The sequence below is a fragment of the Bombina bombina genome, chromosome 6 (assembly GCF_027579735.1).
Source record: "Bombina bombina isolate aBomBom1 chromosome 6, aBomBom1.pri, whole genome shotgun sequence".
Lineage (NCBI taxonomy): Eukaryota > Metazoa > Chordata > Amphibia > Anura > Bombinatoridae > Bombina > Bombina bombina.
The window spans coordinates 1,039,833,529-1,039,842,131 of NC_069504.1; the positions used below are offsets into that span (position 1 = coordinate 1,039,833,529).

General features: G+C 37.9%; 1 long non-coding RNA gene across 1 annotated transcript; it reads left to right on the forward strand.

Annotated features, from left to right (window-relative positions):
- The first annotated feature begins 5,127 nt into the window (after positions 1-5,127).
- LOC128664103 (uncharacterized) lies at positions 5,128-6,323 on the forward strand. The gene is made up of 2 exons (XR_008402920.1): positions 5,128-5,247; positions 5,354-6,323. It is a non-coding gene; the product is annotated as an uncharacterized LOC128664103 (long non-coding RNA).
- Positions 6,324-8,603: the final 2,280 nt, after the last annotated feature.

Genomic DNA, 8,603 nt, shown 5'->3' on the forward strand with positions numbered 1-8,603 from the left:
CAATAAACCCTTAAAAAACCTAACACTAACCCGACGATCCACTTACAGTTTTTGAAGACCGGACATCCATCCTCATCCAGGCGCAATAAGTCTTCATCCAAGTGGGCCGAAGTCCTCATCGAAGCCGGCAGACGTCTTCATCCAGACAGCATCTTGTACCTTCATCCATCCGGCGCAGAGCGGGTCCATCTTCAAGACATTCGGCGCGGAGCATCCTCTTCTTCCGATGGTCAACATAGAATAAAGTTTCCCTTTAAGGTATGTCATCCAAGAGGGCATCCCTCACATTCCGATTGGCTGATAGAATTCGATCAGCCAATAGGAATTAAAGGGGAAAAAATCCTATTGGCTGTTGCAGTCAGCCAATAGGATTGAGCTTTCATCCTATTGGCTGATCCAATTAGCCAATAGAATGCAAGCTCAATCCTATTGGCTGATTGGATTAGCCAATAGGATGAACGCTCAATCCTATTGGCTGATTGCAACAGCTAATAGGATTTTTTTCCCCTTTAATTCCTATTGGCTGATAGAATTCTATCAGCCAATCCGAATGTAAGGGACGCCATTTTGGATGATGTACCTTAAAGGGAAACTTCATTCTACGTTGACCATCGGAAGAAGAGGATGCTTCGCACCGCGCCGGATGGATGAAGATACAAGATGCTGTCTGGATGAAGACTTCTGCCCGCTTGGATGAAGACTTCTGCTGGCTTTGATGAGGACTTCTGCCCGCTTGGATGAAGACTTTTGCCGCCTGGATGAGGATGGATGTCCGGTCTTCGAAAACTGTAAGTGGATCGTCGGGGGTTAGTGTTAGTTTTTTTTTAAGGGTTTATTGGGTGAGTTTTATTTTTAGCTTAGGGTTTGGGCAATGTAAAAGAGCTAAATGCCCTTTGAAGGGCAATGCCCATCCAAATGCCCTTTTCAGGGCAATGGTTATCTTAGGTTTATTTAGATAGGTTTTTATTTGGGAAGTTTGGTTGGGTGGGTGGTGGGTTTTACTGTTGGGGGGTTGTTTGTATTTTTTATTTACAGGTAAAAGAGCTGATTTCTTTGGGGCATTGGCCCGCAAAAAGCCCTTTTAAGGGCCATTGGCAGTTTAGTGTAGGCTAGGGTTTTTTTCATTTTGGGTGGGCTTTTTTATTTTGATAGGGCTATTAGATTAGGAGTAGCTCATTTTTATTTTTGATAATTTCGTTTTTTATTTTGTGTAATTTAGTGTTTATTTGTTTTGGTAATTTAGATAATTGTATTTGATTAATTTAATTTATTTTATTTTATTGTTATGTTTTAGTGTTAGGTTTTAGTGTGAGGCAGGTAAGGTTTTATCTTACAGGTAAATTAGTATTTATTTTAACTAGGTAGCTAGTAAATAGTTAATAACTATTTACTAACTAGTCTACCTAGTTAAAATAAATACAAACTTACTTGTGAAATAAAAATAAACCCTAAGATAGCTACAATATTATAACTATTAGTTATTTTGTAACTAGCTTAGGTTTTATTTTATAGGTAAGTATTTATTTTTAAATAGGAATTATTTAGGTAATAATGGTAAGTTTTATTTAGATTTATTTTAATTATATTAAAGTTAGGGGGTGTTAGGCTTAGGGTTACATTAGGGTTATGCTTAGGGTTACGTTAGGGTTAGGCTTACGGGCGCGGCCAGCTTCAAAAACGTTCTCGTGCACGATATCCCCATAGGAAACAATGGGGCAGTTTGAGCTGAAAAAAAATCTAACACCTGCAAAAAAGCAGCGTTCAGCTCCTAACGCAGCCCCATTGTTTCCTATGGGGAAACACTTCCAAAGTCTGCACCTAACACTCTAACATGTACCCCGAGTCTAAACACCCCTAACCTTACACTTATTAACCCCTAATCTGCCGCCCCCGCTATCGCTGACACCTGCATATTTTTTTAACCCCTAATCTGCCGCTCCGTACACCGCCGCAACCTACGTTATCCATATGAACCCCTAATCTGCTGCCCCTAACCCCCGCCGACCCCTATATTATATTTATTAACCCCTAATCTGCCGCCCCCAACGTCGCCTCCACCTACCTACAATTATTAACCCCTAATCTGCCAACCGGACCACACCGCTACTATAATAAATGTATTAACCCCTAAAGCTAAGTCTAACCCTAACACTAACACCCCCCTAACTTAAATATAATTTAAATCTAACGAAATAAATTAACTCTTATTAAATAAATTATTCCTATTTAAAGCTAAATACTTACCTGTAAAATAAACCCTAATATAGCTACAATATAAATTATAATTATATCAGCCAATCAGAATCAAGTTCAATCCGATTGGCTGATCCGATCAGTCAATCAGATTGAGCTCGCATTCTATTGGCTGATCGGAACAGCCAATAGAATGCGAGCTCAATCTGATTGGCTGATTGGATCAGCCAATCGGATTGAACTTGAATCTGATTGGCTGATGGAATTGTAACTTAGGTTAGGATTTATTTTACAGGTAATTTTGTAATTATTTTAACTAGGTAACGATTAAATAGTTATTAACTATTTAATAGCTATTGTACCTGGTTAAAATAATTACAAAGTTGCCTGTAAAATAAATATTAATCCTAAAATAGCTACAATATAATTATAATTTATATTGTAGCTATATTAGGGTTTATTTTACAGGTAAGTATTTAGCTTTAAATAGGAATAATTTATTTAATAAGAGTTAATTTATTTCGTTAGATTTAAATTATATTTAAGTTAGGGGGGTGTTAGTGTTAGGGTTAGACTTAGCTTTAGGGGTTAATACATTTATTATAGTAGCGGCAAGGTCCGGTCGGAAGATTAGGGGTTAATAATTGTAGGTAGGTGGAGGCGACGTTGGGGGCGGCAGATTAGGGGTTAATAAATATAATATAGGGGTCGGCTGTGTTAGGGGCAGCAGATTAGGGGTACATAGGTATAATGTAGGTTGCGGCGGTGTACGGAGCGGCAGATTAGGGGTTAAAAAAAATATGCAGGTGTCAGCGATAGCGGGGGCGGCAGATTAGGGGTTAATAAATATAATATAGGGGTCGGCGGTGTTAGGGGCAGCAGATTAGGGGTACATAAGTATAACGTAGGTGGCGGCGGCGTGCGGTCGGCAGATTAGGGGTTAAAAAATTTTAATAGAGTGGCGGCGATGTGGGGGGGCCTCGGTTTAGGGGTATATAGGTAGTTTATGGGTGTTAGTGTACTTTAGAGCACAGTAGTTAAGAGCTTTATGAACTGGCGTTAGCCCATAAAGCTATTAACTCCTGTTTTTTTTCTGCGGCTGGAGTTTTGTCGTTAGAGTTCTAACGCTCACTTCAGCCACGACTCTAAATACCAGCGTTAGAAAGAATTGAAAAGATAGGATACGCAATTGACGTAAGGGGATCTGCGGTATGGAAAAGTCGCGGCTGCAAAGTGAGCGTTAGACCCTTTCCTGACTGACTCTAAATACCAGCGGTAGCCCAAAACCAGCGTTAGGAGCCTTTAACGCTGGTTTTGACGGCTAACGCCAAACTCTAAATCTAGCCGAGTGTTTGCAATGCGGGAGGGCAGCGGTTTAGGGGTAAATAATTTTATTATAGTGGCGACGATGTCGGGAAGCGGCGGGATAGGGGGTTAATATTTTTTTAAAGTGGCAGCGATATCGGGAGCAGCAGATTAGGGGTTAATACATTTATTATAGTGTTTACAATGCGGGAGGGCCTCGGTTTAGGGGTAAATATGTAGTTTATGGGTGTTAGTGCACTTTGTGACAGTTTAGTTAGTTTTATGTTACAGCTTTGTACCATAAAACTCATAACTACTGACTTTAGATGGCGGTATGGATCTTGTCATTTTAGGCTGTACCGCTCACTTTTTGGCCTCACCGCAAAACTCGTAATACCGGCGCTATGGGAGTCCCATTGAAAAAGGACTTTTCTTAAAATGCGGTACTGATGTTGCATGACTGCCAAAAAGGTGTGCGGTACACTTATATCGACAAGACTTGTAATAGCGGCGTTAGTGAAAAAGCATCGTTATGAAGCATAACAATGCTTTTTCACTCATAACGCAAAACTCGTAATCTAGCTGATTGTTATTGCTGATAATAAGAGACTGAAGGCAGGGGACACTAAAACCTGGATTATGGTAGTACTTTTTAGGTTATTTAGTTTTTTCTTTAAAACTATTGGAGTTGTTTTTCGGGGCCATGGAGTCCTTTGCTATAGGAGGTTCTTCATGTTTTAGGAGGTATTAAAATTGGTGTTATGTAGAAGAGTCCCTTGATATTTAAGGATATTTGATTGGACAATTTCTGTAGGGCCATTTCTTGGGTAATGGGGACTTTGCAGTGGGTGGAGGTTGTGGTTCAATACGCTGGGGACAGAGCTATGTAGAGTGGATCTCAGTTATTGGAAGCACAACAGTGGGACTTGTGTTTGTTGTTGGAGATACGTCTGGATTAATTACCATTGGTCTCAGTTTTACTTTATTGTTATGAGGAGGTTGAGGGAATCACAGGAACCACATAGCACAGGCCCCAATATGTTATAGGTTTTAGTGTAAACTAAAAATGGCAAATTATTTTTGATTCATCCTATGCCCTATGGCAGGTGCGACTAAGGAAGGGGTATTTGCAAGCATTCTAACAGCTCACAAATATTAGTGATTTACATGATATACGATTGCTATTATTTTTGTCATCTGCTGTTGAAAGGAATAGCTGTTGTCACTTGGAAGCTGCTACAATGTAAATATTGTATAAAGTTTAATCTTAATCTTATTATTAGCCCCTTTACACACAAAATAATCAATAAATTGTGCACAAAATCTTCATGCACAGAAGATTTAGCCAATTGCTATGTCATCTTGCAATGTTGAATGCTTTCCACGAGTTTACTACCAAAATACAGTAAATTATAGGAGTAGATAAAACCTTCCATTTGCAGATTTTTTTGTTACATAAATGTAATATCCCTAAATCCTGGAGAACTCTTTTTTTTTTAAAATCATCAATGTAACGATTATTTGAAATAGTATTGTATTCACCAGCTGATTAAATATACCATTCTATTAGTCTCTGTATTAATCATATATAATATTATTATTTTTTACTAAATATTTCTTATATTTTAAAGACAATCCATTCATTGGCACCTTCTGATACTACGAATTTCAAACCAATATCAGTGGCGAACATTGTCAGAATAGTTTTGGTGGTTTTTCTCTTGCCCTTGATAGTTTTTGTCTACAAATGTAAGTATCTACAGAACTAGTTTTGTTTCTTACAGAGTCATATGATATATATTTTAAAACATGAAATTCAATGTTTCTTTCTATTTTTCATATATTTTTTAAACAGGTACCCTGAAGAGTGTGCAGGAAATGAATTTGCCATAACTGTCGCTGTTTATTTTCCTGATCTGCTTGTTGTAATGGATTTTTCACAAGTTTGCTGAACATAGAAGCGTAGATTTTGATAACATAGTATCATAGTAGATGAGGTTGAAAGAAGACGGAAAGAAAATGGAAAGAAGACGGAAGTCCAGCGAATTCAACCTACACAGAGCCTTACTTCATTTACAATAAAGAAGCTGCCAATTTGACATTAATAGAATTAGAAAGCTGACCCACTTAACACAAGCAATCATATCCCTGAATTCTGTATCTAAGCTATTTTTAAATGTATCTAAGTTATTTGTAGTCGCTGCCTCCTTGGTCAATGAGTTCCACAATTTGATTGGTCTCACAGTGAAAAAACATTTATGTTACTGGAGATTAAATCTATGTTCCTTTAGCCTTAAAGTATGACCTCCTATCACAAACAATTGCCTTGGAGAAAACAGCGCAACTTCCAACTCTGTACATGGGCCTTGAATATATATATGTAAAGTAATCATATCACTTCTCAAGCGCCTTTTTCTAGAGTTAACAGACTGAATTTTGCTTAATGTTCCTCATAGCAAAAATCCTCTATTCCCCTTATTAGTTTTGTAGCCCTTCTCTGAAATTTTTCTTATCCTGCAATATCCTTTTTATTTCAAATTGGTCCCCAAAATCTCCCTCCATATTTAAAGTGTGGTCTTACCATGGAGTTATATAGTGACAGCATTGTGCTTTCTTCTTTTTTCAATACATACTAATATCTATTTGCTTTAGTAGCTGCTGCCTTGCATTGCACGCTTAGCTTGTTATCTGTAAGTACACCTGGATCCTTTTCCTTCTTTGTTTTGCTAAGTCTAGTCCAATTTAAACAATAGGCAGCCTGCATATTTTTACTTCCAAAATGTAGAATCTTACATTTATCAATATTAAATCTCATTTGCCATTTACCAGCCCATTCTTCTAATATTTGTAAATCCACTAGCAAAGCAATTACATCCTGCACTGACCTAATCACCTCACACAACTTTTTAATCATCTGCAAAAATTTAGATGTTGCAATTTAATTCTGCCTGCAAGTAATTTATTAAAAAAAAATTAAAAAGACAGGGCCCATAACTAATCTTTGGGGGACCCCACTAATTACTTTTGTCTAATCTGAGTATGATCCAATCTGTCTTTTTTCAGTTTTTTTTTAACCCATGAGCTAACAATATCAGCTATTCACAGTCCCTTATTTCTGTACAATAAGTATATCACATCAGCTGATTCATCTTTATCTATATTTTATATGATAAGAACCAAAAGGTCCATTAAGTTGCCCATATTTCTCTCTAAATCAATATGCCCACACAGCTCCAAACTAGTTTAACTATTGGGACTAGCCGGTAACGTTATTTTCAAGTAATTGGAAAATATATTACTTCTTTCCACATCCTCACAGAGATCAGTGTTAGCTCAGTATTACAGTAAATAATTCATGGAGACTAGAGAGGATATTGTATTAGACAGTCACGGTGCCAGTTTTGTAAGTTTCTCCCATCTGAACAGAGTGGTTTTTGTTAATGTGTTGGGCTGGCATTTGGCAAGAACCTGTCCTGTGCATATCTATTATTTTTATTTGGCAACAGAGTCAGCTGCCAAATTAAAATAGATATGCTCAGGACAGGTACTTGCCAATGAAATGCCAACACATTAACAAAAACCACTGTTCAGATGGGAAAAACATACAAAACTGGCACTGTGACTGTCTAATACAAAATCTGAGTTTGGGTATCCATTCCTCAATTGTCTCTCATATTTCCAACTTAAAGGTACAGTAAATGTTTATTTCTATACACCTAGATCACGAGTTGTGCGTTACGCTTAAAAAGCAGCGTTAGCCGGTCCTAATACTGCTTTTTAACGCCCGCTGGTATTACGAGTCTTGCAGGTACAGGTGTACCGCTCACTTTTTTGGCCAGACTTGGAAATACCGCAAATCCACTTACGTAAATTGCGTATCCTCTTTTTTCAATGTGACTTGTATAGCGCCGGTATTACGAGTCTGACAAAAAGTGAGCGGTACACCCTCTCCTGTCAAGACTGGTACCGCATTTTAAAGTCAGTAGTTAAGAGTTTTATGGTACAACGCTGTAGCATAAAACTCTTAACTAAAGTGCTAAAAAGTACACTAACACCCATAAACTACATATTAACCCCTAAACCGAGTCCCTCCCGCATCGCAAACACCAAAATTATATTTTTAACCCCTAATCTGCCGAACCGGACATCGCCGCCACTATAATAAATATATTAACCCCTAAACCGCCACTCTCCCGCCTCGCAAACATTAGTTAAATATTATTAACCCCTAATCTGCCATCCCTAACATTGCCGACACCTACCTTCATTTATTAACCCCTAATCTGCCGCCCTCAATGTCACCACCACTATACTAAATGTATTAACCCCTAAATCTAAGTCTAACCCTAACTCCCCTAACTTAAATATAATTAAAAGAAATCTAAATAAAAATTACTATAATTAACTAAATAATTCCTATTTAAAACTAAATACTCACCTGTAAAATAAACCCTAAGATAGCTACAATATAAGTAATAGTTACTATGGCCTCTAGTTATCATGGTCTGGCAGACCTGATCCGACAGCGCGGATCAGGTCCGCCAGACCTCGCTGAATACGGCGAGCAATACGCTCGCCGTATTCAGCATTGCACCAGCAGCTCACAAGATTTGCTGGTGCAACGCCGCCCCCTGCAGACTCGCGGTCAATGGGCCGCTAGCAGGGGGTGTCAATCAACCCAATCGTACTTGATCGGGTTGATTTCCGGCGATGTCTGTCCGCCTGCTCAGAGCAGGCGGACAGGTTATGGAGCAGCGGTCTTTGTGACCGCGGCTTCATAACTGCTGAAACACGGGGCATCAAGCTCCATACGGAGCTTGATACATATGCCCCATTGTATCTATCTTAGGGTTTATTTTTATTTTACAGGCTAGTTTGTATTTATTTTAACTAGGTAGAATAGTTACTAAATAGTTATTAGCTATTTAATAAACTACCTAGCTAAAATAAATACAAATTGACTTACACTAACACCTAACACTACACTATTATTAAATTAATTCCCTAATTAAATACAATTAAATACAATTAAATATAATTAGCTAAAGTACAAAAACAAACAAACACTAAATTAAAGAAAATAATAAACAAATTACAAGATTTTT